The following is an 11,448-nucleotide window of genomic DNA, read 5'->3' on the forward strand; positions in this document are numbered from 1 at the left end:
CGGTCGCTTATTCTCGTTTCACGATCCGAATCTCACGAGATAGCGTTATGGTGATTGTTTTGACATATCCCATGTATTTAGGAAGATTTTTGACGAATTTTTCAATTTACTTGAGTTAGAAAGAATGCAGATGGCAAAACCTTACAAATATGGGTAAGAAAAACGATTATTCACGTGTTGTCATCAAACATATGATTTAAATTGTCCTATACACTTGACAATCTCGGATGAAATTTGAAATTTTCAGTTCACATACAGATTTGATTTAGATGGAATCAGGAAACCAAAGCGAAAAAAATGGCGGATGCATTGAAACTGACTTTATTTCACAGAAAAATACAAGACTTTATTTTTATCGCTATAACATATATGTTTTTTATGTACTAATCGCATCTAAGCTAAATTATCTAGACTTTGTCACGGTAGATTTATGATACAAGCCTTCAAAGCCGAGATATTCGATGAACAAGTAGAGGTATGCATTTCCGAGCGTTTCAATTTTCAGCAGTTCTTCAGTCAGAAAAAAATACAACACGACCGCTAAACTCAATGAATCATTCTGAAAATTTGATAGAATATTCTCAACTAAATTTCGAACCCATTGTCAGGTGGGTTTTTCTATATTCTGCACTGTTTCCAAGAAAATTTAATTTGAAACGGGAAAATATCAAAAAACCTACCACTTTACGGTACTGTTCTCAGCCCTTAACCATCGATGTTGTTTTCATTGACATTTTGAAGCGTCGCCAACCGATTCCCACTAAAAAAGTTGTTGATTTCGCATTGCGATTATTGTTTTGCTTTCAACTATCTCCGGCATTTGACAGCATTCAAAACAACATATTTTTCAACTACTTGAATATACCTTATGATCAAAAAAGAACCGGAATTTTCATTTTAAAATTCCCGCGCTTGTCCAATCGGTGAACTTTTATTCTCTCAACGTTGGCAACACTTTTATACACATCCTGTCAAATTTTGACGCATATCGTACAATTAGTTTTTGTTTGGCGTCTATACAAAGAAGTTGAAAAATTTTCGTGTGGCGATGTTTATAATGAATGAAAATTTAGAACAACGTGCGTGCATCAAATTTGGTGTTGCAAATGAATTTAAGTGTTCCGAAACGTTGAAAATGTTAGAAAAGGCCTTTGGTGAATCGTGTCTAGGAAAAACGCAGGCATACGAGTGGTATAAATGCTTCAAAGGTGGTCGTACAAGCTTGGATCATGATGAGATCCCTGGCCGCCCAACAACATCTGTTACTGAAGAAAACATTGAATCGGCGAAGCAAATCGTGTTTCAAACGCGTTCTGTACCGATTAGAGAGATTGCTGTGTTGTTGGGCATCTCTTATGGATCAGCCGAACACATTTTAACTGATGTTTTGGGGTTTGAAACGCGTCGCTTCTCGGCTGGTGCCAAAAAAGCTGAATGCGCCGGCTCACACAGCATTGGTTGTGTCGCAGTTTTTGGCCAAAAACTCAACCAATATCATCAACCAAGCACCGTACTCTCCAGATATGGCCCCGTGTGACTTTTTCCTCTTCCCCAGACTCAAATTGCCATTGCGAGGAACGCGTTTTGAAACCATAGAGACCATAAAAGAAATTTAGCTGCGTGAACTAAAGGCCATACCTTCGGCGGCCCATAAAACTTGAATGGAAAATTGGATCAAGCGTTGGCATGCATGTATTGCCGCAGGAGGAGAGTACTTTGAAGACGATAATATATAAATTGATTAAAAATTGAAATTTTGCGTTTTTTTTTTATAAAATTCCGGTTCCGGATCATAAGGTATGCAAATCAAAAACCATATTGGTTGAATCAAAAAGAAATTAGTTAAATCAACTATCGCAAAAATCAAATACTGCGATATCGCAATTTTATGATCGAAGGGTTCTCCGTGTGAGAGCGCCACACGGTGGTGATTCCGGGAACTTTTTGATCAAGGTAGTATGTTACCATTTTGAAGATTGGCATAACGCTTGAATGAAATTTTCAAGTAAATGAAGAGTCGAACATATCAAATCAAATCTTATATTGCAGATATCCAAAACAATTGTCGTGTTTCATTTACGCTTCTGCTTGAAAGTGCGGTTTCAGTTTCGGAAATACTTTTACATTCATTTGTTTACGTTTCATCTTTGAACAATTCACCTTTAGAGGCGCTTTGGATTCCGAGCTTGCAGAATCGTGATTTTTAACGAATTCTCATTTATATGCTTGTAGGAACCAATATTGAACGATTTTAAAACAGCTGTAGGACGTTTTGCTAGATTCTCTAGTATGTTTGAATCGGGAAGAACGTGCACATTTTGTTCTGGAGAACTCGGAGTCGAAAAAATCTAACGATAATCTAAGCATGGATAATCAAGTGAATTATTTATTGAAGAATTTATTTGTCATCATCATGCATTTCTGCGAGGCATAATACTTAATTTCAAGTGGGCGACCGGCGAGCTATTAATATATATTTCACCTTCTTTATAGCATTTTTTCTGGTATTATTTATTTCATGCCTACAAACAGTGAGCCGAGTGACAGAGTCAATTTAAAAATGGATTAAATGGCGAAACAATGACGATGACGACGACGACGATGAGATGAGAATGTAGATATTGGCCATATGTCTGATGAAATCACAGCTCTCCGGCTCCACCATGCGTTCAATAAAGCGTAATGGAGGCTGTAGGTGTGAACTGATGACGTTGAACTAGAACTGATGGTGGAATTGTCATGTCAAAGATTTTGTTGCATGTTCAAGATCAGGTTTATTAAATAAAACTTTGCGGAATCTTTGTAGTACGGTAAAAATTTAATCAAACTATATTAAAATCAAACCATGTGTTTGTTCCCATTAAACAGTTTTGTATCGAAAACAATAACTACTAAGGAAAAATTTCACCAATATTCATCTCATTAGTTGTGTCAGCATGTTATTCGGCCTACAATCAACGGATTACGCTTAATGATTATTATAATTTGGGAAATTATTTGATTTCTTAATGACTGTTTCCCTGATTGAGTGTTTTCTCTAGTTCTTTCACGAAACGAATGAAAAAAGTTGTAAGATTGTTGTTAATACCACGTTTATTGCGAAAACATTGTTTAAATAGTGAAAAAATAGGTCCAAACACGAAACAGTAAAATAAATTAACTGAATCTATAAACAGACCCTTATATGACTTCCTCGTTTGTACGATTCTGGAGGCCGCAGAACAAGCACAAACCAAACGATTTCTTGGTCCATCTAATAGAAGGCATCCAAACCCTTGGTGGGACAAAGAGTGCACAGATGCTAAACACGCGAAACAAAATGCTTTCTAGACGTTTTTAAAACGAGGAGAATTTTGAAAAATTCTTGACTTTAGAAACCAAGTACAAGAGCATACTTCGGGCCAAGAAATGTAGCTAGACAGAGAGACATTTTGTGGAAGGTTTGTCAAGAGAAACCTCAATGAGCACTCTTTGGAATACGACCAGACGAATGAGGAATCGTAACGTAGGAAATGAGAGTGAGGAATACTCGAACCGATGGATATTTCATTTTGCGAGGAAGGTTTGTCCAGATTCTGTTCCAACGCATAGCATTATTAGGGAAGTCTTCTCCAAATGATGGAATTTTCCATAGCACTCATGTCTTGTAACAATAACGCTCCTGGGTTGGACAGAATTAAATTCAACTTGGTGAAGAATCTGCCCGACTTTGCAAAAAGACGTTTCTTGGAATTATTCAACAAGTTTCTTGAGCAAAATATTGTCCCACCTGGCTGGAGACAAGTGAAAGTTATCGCCATGCCTCAGTCCGCTCCTCTATAACTTTTACGTGAATGACATTGACAGCATTCTAATAACCCCATGTACACTAAGACAATTGGCAGATGATGGCGTAGTTTCAGTTCCTGGACCCAAAGCTGTTGATTTGCAAACACCATTGCAAGATACCTTAGATAACTTGTCCGTTTTGGCTGTTCATCTGGGTATCGAATTCTCTGCGGAGATCCCGCGCAGCTTCGGCTTCATATAATGGGAAAAATGATCCAACAGGTTTTGACTTTCAAATACCTCGGGGTCATTCAGTAATAGCCGTTCAACCGAGAAGGTTGTGTATAGAAGCGTACAGTTTAATAACGCTGGTTGGTTTACACGCGTTAAATACGACAACGGTTGAACTACAGGTAGAAACCTGTTGGCAGCAGCCGTTAAAACGTATAGTCGTGCTGCATAAGAGAGCCCTAGTGCTGGGCCAAGCTGGTGAAGGAAACAACAAAGGGCCCAAACTCTACCCAGGCCGCAATATACAGCCACAAGTGCTGAGCAGGAGAGTGCAAAGGCACATCGAAGAGGAAGAGTGCAAAGGCACATAGAAGCAGGAGAGTGCAAAGGCACACCGGTGCGAAGGCACTTCGGTGCAGAAGCATATCGGTGCGGAGCACTAGGAAGAAGGAGACAAGACAACTCGGTCTTTCCACTGCCATACAATACGCAGGTATACACCGGTGACCTGCGCTGGTTACAGCTGGCGAAGACGAAAGCAAATCGGAATTCGAGTGGTGCTGGATGTCAGGTAGCAGTAGCATCACATCATATTCTATCGCTACAGTGAGCTTCAGCATTGTATCAACGTCCAGATACATCCAACAAGAACATCTAGAGCAACGAGGATCTACACGGCAGTGCAACGGAGATAGACAACAATTTCAAGGTAGAAGTTTTTTCTTTTCCTTTTGATTGAGTACTGTGTAGTGTTGGTTTCAAATTTTATTTTAAAGTTTAGTTAAAAATTTTAATGTAATGGATGAATCCATGGACGTAAATCCTAGCATGAATCCGATACCCCCACGAACGAAAAAATATCAGGAGAGCTCTTCTGGGCCTTGGATAGTCTTTTTTAGACGTATATAAAAGCCATTAAACATTTTTCAAATTAATAAAGGTTTGACATCACGATACTCTTCAATCAAAGAGATCATAAAAGAAAATAACGATAAAATTCGTGTTGTGGTAAATAATTTGAAACACGCGAATGATATTGTCTCTTCGGAACATTTCAATAAAGAGTATAAAGTTTACATACCCTCCAAAGATGTCGAAATTGACGGTGTTGTTACCGAAGCGAGTCTTTCGGTAGATGATTTACTCAAGCATGGTGTTGGTCGTTTCAAGAACTCTATGCTTGAGGGTGTGAAAATACTGGAGTGCAAACAACTGTACTCAGTAGTTTATGAAGAGGGAAAAAAAGTTTATCGCCCATCAGACTCGTTTCGAGTGACATTTGCCGGATCTGCGTTGCCGTCCCATGTCTATGTCGATAAAATTCGCCTCCCTGTTCGGCTTTTTGTTCCAAATGTAATGAATTGTACGAACTGCAAAAAATTCGGCCACACAGCTACTTACTGTAGTAATAAACCAAAATGTATTAAGTGTGAAGGGCCTCATAAAGATAATGATTGCAACAAGGAAATTGAAAAATGTATTTATTGTGGGAATAGTCCTCATGATGATATTTCAGTATGCACTGCATTTAAAGTGCACAAAGACAAAATTAAGCTTTCTTTAAAAGCACGGTCTAAGCGCACATATGCAGAAATGCTTAAAACGGTCATTGATGTCCCCCCTTTGGAAACCGAAAACGGGTTTTCAAATCTAGAGGAACCAGAGGACTCTGACTCTGACGAAAATAGTGAAGGTAATTCGTTTATCACTACCCAAGGGTCAGTTAAGAGAAAGAAGTCTTCCTCCAAATTACCAAAAAAGACACCTAAAATTTCATCTTCAAAAAAAGATCCCCGTGTTAAACAAAAAAAGTCAAAACCAAAGACTGTGCCTCCTGGTTTGTCAAATTCACAAACCAATCCAGGATCTAGTACAGAAAAAGATAATAATCCAGTGGGCTCCATTTCACAGCCACCAACAGGATTACTGAAGTTTTCGGAAATTGTTGAATGGATTTTCTCAGCATTCAATATATCTGAACCCTTAAAGACCCTCATAATGGCATTCCTTCCAATAGCTAGAACCTTTTTGAAGCAGTTATCAGCTCAATGGCCAATTGTCTCAGGTTTTGTATCTTTTGATGGATAATTTATCACCCGTCGCAAATGATACAATCACTGTCCTGCAGTGGAATTGTCGAAGCATCATGCCAAAACTTGATTCATTTAAAATATTATTGCATAGTCAAAAATGTGATGTATTTGCTTTATGCGAAACATGGCTTACTTCAAACATAGCTTTAAATTTTAATGATTTTAACATTATACGTCTCGATAGAGACTCTCCGTATGGTGGAGTGCTTTTGGGAATTAAGAAATGCTATTCCTTTTATAGATTAAACATCCCTTCAACTTCTAGTATAGAAGTTGTTGCTTGCCAAATAAACATTAAAGGCAAAGATATTTGCATAGCTTCGGTTTATATTCCTCCAAAAGCACAAGTTGGACAGCAACAGCTTAATGAAATGGTTGAAGCCCTTCCTGCACCACGATTGATTCTGGGGGATTTAAATTCGCACGGTATTATGTGGGGTTCCGTTTACAATGATAGCAGATCATCTTTAATACAAAACATTTGTGACAATTTTAGCATGACGGTATTAAATATGGGTAGCATGACACGGATCCCAAGACCTCCGGCACGCCCAAGTGCATTAGATCTATCTCTTTGCTCAACATCAATTCGACTAGATTGCACCTGGAAAATACTGCCTGATTTACACGGTAGCGATCATTTACCAATCATCATCTCAATTAGCAGTAGCAATTGCATTGCTACTTCCGCTAGTATTCCATATGATTTGACAAAAAATATCGACTGGATTAAATACCAAAGTAGTATCTCTAGTATTTTGAATTCAATGGAAGAGCTCCCTCCACTTGAAGAATATGACTTCCTCATTTGTTCGATTCTGGAGGCAGCAGAACAATCCCAAACTAAACGCTTTCCTGGGCCAACGACTAACAGAAGGCCTCCCAACCCCTGGTGGGACAAAGAGTGCTCAGAGGCTAAACTCGCAAAACAAAATGCTTGCAAGACGTTTCTAAAACGGGGAGGAGGAACTCCTCAGAATTTTGAAAAACTTATGGTTTTAGAAACCAAGTACAAGAGCATACTTCGAACCAAAAAATGTAGCTATTGGAGACATTTTGTCGAAGGTTTGTCAAGAGATACCTCAATGAGCACTCTTTGGAACACGGCCAGACGAATGAGGAATCGTAACGTGGGCAATGAGAGTGATGAATACTCGAACCGATGGATATTTGACTTTGCTAGGAAAGTTTGCCCAGATTCTGTTCCTACGCAGAGCATTATACGATAATCTCCTCCAAATAATGGTTTTATTAATAACCCATTTTCAATGATGGAATTTTCTATAGCACTCTTGTCTTGTAACAATAACGCTCCAGGGTTGGACAGAATTAAATTCAACTTGGTGAAGAATCTGCCCAACCTCGCAAAAAGACGTTTGTTGGAATTGTTCAACAAGTTTCTTGAGCAAAATATTGTTCCACCTGACTGGAGACAAGTGAAAGTTATCGCCATTCAAAAACCGGGGAAACCAGCTTCCAATCACAACTCATATAGACCCATTGCGATGTTGTCCTGCATCAGAAAATTGTTCGAAAAAATTATTCTACGACGTCTCGACACTTGGGTCGAGACGAACGGTTTGTTGTCAGATACTCAGTTTGGCTTCCGTAGAAATAAAGGGACGAATGATTGCCTTGCATTACTTTCGTCTGACATCCAAATTGCCTTCGCTCAAAAGCAACAAATGGCATCTGTATTTTTAGACATTAAAGGAGCATTTGATTCAGTTTCCATTGATGTTCTTTCAGACAAGCTTCACCAAAATGGACTCCCAGCGGTTATAAATAATTATTTGCACAACCTTTTGTCAGAGAAACACATGCATTTTTCACATGGCGATTGGGCAACACTCAGAAATAGTTACATGGGTCTCCCGCAAGGCTCATGCCTCAGTCCGCTCCTCTATAATTTTTACGTAAATGACATTGACAGCTGTCTAGTAACCCCATGTACACTAAGACAATTGGCAGATGATGGCGTGGTTTCAGTTACTGGACCCAAAGCTATTGATCTGCATAAACCATTGCAAGATACCTTAGATAACTTGTCCGATTGGGCTGTTCATCTTGGTATCGAATTCTCTGCGGAGAAAACAGAGTTAGTCGTCTTTTCAAGAAAGCATGATCCCGCGCAGCTTCAGCTCCATATGATGGGAAGAATGATCCAACAGGTTTTAACTTTTAAATACCTCGGGGTGTGGTTCGATTCCAAATGCACGTGGGGAGGACACATTAGGTTTCTGATAACAAAATGCCAACAAAGAGTAAATTTTCTTCGAACAATAACAGGATCTTGGTGGGGTGCTCATCCGGAAGATCTAATAAAATTGTATCAGACAACGATACTTTCAGTGATGGAATATGGATGCGTTTGCTTTCGTTCCGCTGCAAACTCTCATATTATCAAACTGGAGCGAATTCAGTATCGTTGTTTGCGAATTGCTTTAGGGTGCATGCATTCGACACATACAATGAGTCTTGAAGTTCTGGCGGGAGTTCTCCCATTAAAAGATCGATTTTGGGAGCTTTCATCACGCCTGCTAATAAGATGTGAGGTGCTGAATCCCATGGTAATTAATAATTTCGAACGACTAGTCGAGCTTCGATCTCAAACAAAATTCATGACAGTATATTTTAACCATATGTCACAGGAAATCAACCCTTCAAGATATATTCCTATCCGTGTCAGCCTCCTAAATGTCCCTGACTCAACTTTATTTTTCGATACATCCATGCAGCGCGAAGTGCGTGGAATCCCGGATCATCTACGTTCGACGGAAATCCCAAAAATATTTTCAAGTAAGTTCAGGCATATTGACTCTGAGAAAATGTTTTACACGGACGGATCGCGAATTGAAGAAGCGACAGGGTTTGGTATGTTCAACAATAATGTTTCGGCCTCATTTAGGCTTCAAGAACCTGCATCTGTTTATATAGCAGAGCTAGCAGCAGTTCATTATAGTTTGAGTGTAATCGTCACATTATTTCCAAACCATTATTTCCTCTTCACAGATAGTCTGAGTGCAATTGAAGCCATTCGCTCAAACATGACTGGCAAGACTGAACCGTTTTTCCTGGGCAAAATAAAACAGTGCCTGAACGACATATTGAACAATAATTATCTAATCACTATAGTCTGGGTCCCGGCTCATTGCTCCATTCCTGGCAATGAAAGAGCCGATATTTTAGCCAAACGTGGTGCTATTGAGGGTGAAATTTATGAGAGACCAATTGCTTTCAACGAATTCTATAGCTCGTCTCGCCAAAGATCACTTGCCAGCTGGCAAGCTTCTTGGGATAAAGATGATCTGGGTCGGTGGATGCACTCAATTATTCCGAAAATATCGACAAAGGCATGGTTCAGGGGACTGGATGTGAGTAGAGATTTCATTCGTGTGATGTCCAGACTCATGTCCAATCACTACACGTTAGATGCACATCTCCTTCGAATTGGGCTCTCCGAGACTAATCATTGTGCTTGTGGCGAAGGTTATCGAGATATTGATCATGTCGTTTGGACATGCGTGGAGTATCGTGATGTCAGATCTCAACTAATAAATTCTTTGCGTACCCAAGGTAGACTATCCAATATCCCAGTTCGAGACATTCTTGCTTGTCGTGACCTTTCATACATGAAACTTATTTATCATTTCATAAAGAAAATTGGAGTTTCAATTTAATAAAGGCCCCTTTTAAGACTTAGTTCTGATCCCAGCTGCGTCCATGAGTTCAACCAATAGCTAAATTAGAATAAAAATTATGTAATGATACAAACAAACTCGAAACAGTTTATGAAATTATTAACAAAATGTCTGAAAATAACAGCTTATTTTATAATTTATAGAAGTTAATCGTTTGGTTCAAATAATATTTCCGAGTAGATTTCATAATTAATGACGAGTTACCTAAGATGATATTTAAGTAATAAGAGAATATGTTTTAATAAATGCAAAACGTTGTGACTATGTTAGAATTAAATTAGGATAAGAATATTATGTAAAAGTGATGCTACGGCGAAGAAAAACTTATGTAAACTGCCTTAAGAAATAAACGTATTTATGAAAAAAAAAAATACCTCGGGGTGTGGTTTGATTCCAAATGCACGTGGGGAGGACACATTAGGTACTTGATAACAAAATGCCAACAAAGAGTAAATTTTCTTCGAACAATAACATAATCTTGGTGGGGTGCTCATCCGGAAGATCTAATGAAATTGTATCAGACAATGATACTTTCAGTGATGGAATACGGATGCGTTTGTTTTCGTTCCGCTGCAAACTTGAGCGAATTCAGTATCGTTGTTTCCGAATTGCTTTACACCCTCATTCTTGTTTACGGCCGTATGCGATACGTTCGAAAGTATATCAAATTCGTATTCCCGTTTACGTTCGAATCCATCACTTTTTTAAACATCGTACATGCATAAAAACAACGCCTATCCATCTTTAAACTATCAGTTCTGTAACAGATTTGAGTTGTAATTAAAAATCTTTGATATCATTTGTTATTTGACTTGTTTTTTCGCTGATTTTGTATCATAATGCTTGCTTACGTCCGTATCGACTATTCGACGAACACATGCTTTCGAACGAATGCAAAAAAGCCATTCTTGTTTTCACTCGAACGTGTACATACGCGACTCCTGTGCAAAAGAAGAATCGGCAGCGCAGGTAGATTTTTTAGGAAGATTCCAAGCATCAAGGAAGTGACGAATGCTACATAAGAAATAAATATCGTACTCCGGACCAATTTCATTCATGTCGGTAAATGAAATTTTCTAATTAAACTTCATGCAAAGTAAAAAAAAGCTTTTAAAATAGCAGTCCGATCAGTAGTATCGGCGAAAAATATGTTGCATTTTTCTTGCAATTTGTCATGTTTTCGATAGTCTCCATATTTATTACATTGGTAAAATCATGCATTTAATATAAAATAAAGCATGTTTACCCATGGCGTATTTTCCATAAAGTACCAAATAGATGTAAAATTTGATGCGTTAAAACTTGGAACCGAGCATATATTCAAAGGCTCGCCATAGAAAAAGAGCATTTTACTGTACTGCTATGCTTTCTAAATGTTCTATGCAAAACACAAATTTATGATTTGATTACAAATCACCTTTAGATTCGAAAATAAATTTGTTGGAAATCGGTTAAACTTTTTTCAATGTGTTCGAACGGTTGATTCGCAACATTAAACTGACGAATCGAAACCACGGCATTTCGTCTATTCGTCCGTAAACGAGAATGGGGCTTTTCGTTCGTACGAATGATGTTCGAATACACGTATCGTTTGAAGCTAAACTGGCATACATTCTAGTGTTTCATATATGGTTAATCACAAGAATTGAACTGAT

Source organism: Malaya genurostris, chromosome 1, assembly GCF_030247185.1.
Source record: "Malaya genurostris strain Urasoe2022 chromosome 1, Malgen_1.1, whole genome shotgun sequence".
In the NCBI taxonomy this organism is placed as follows: Eukaryota; Metazoa; Arthropoda; class Insecta; order Diptera; family Culicidae; genus Malaya; species Malaya genurostris.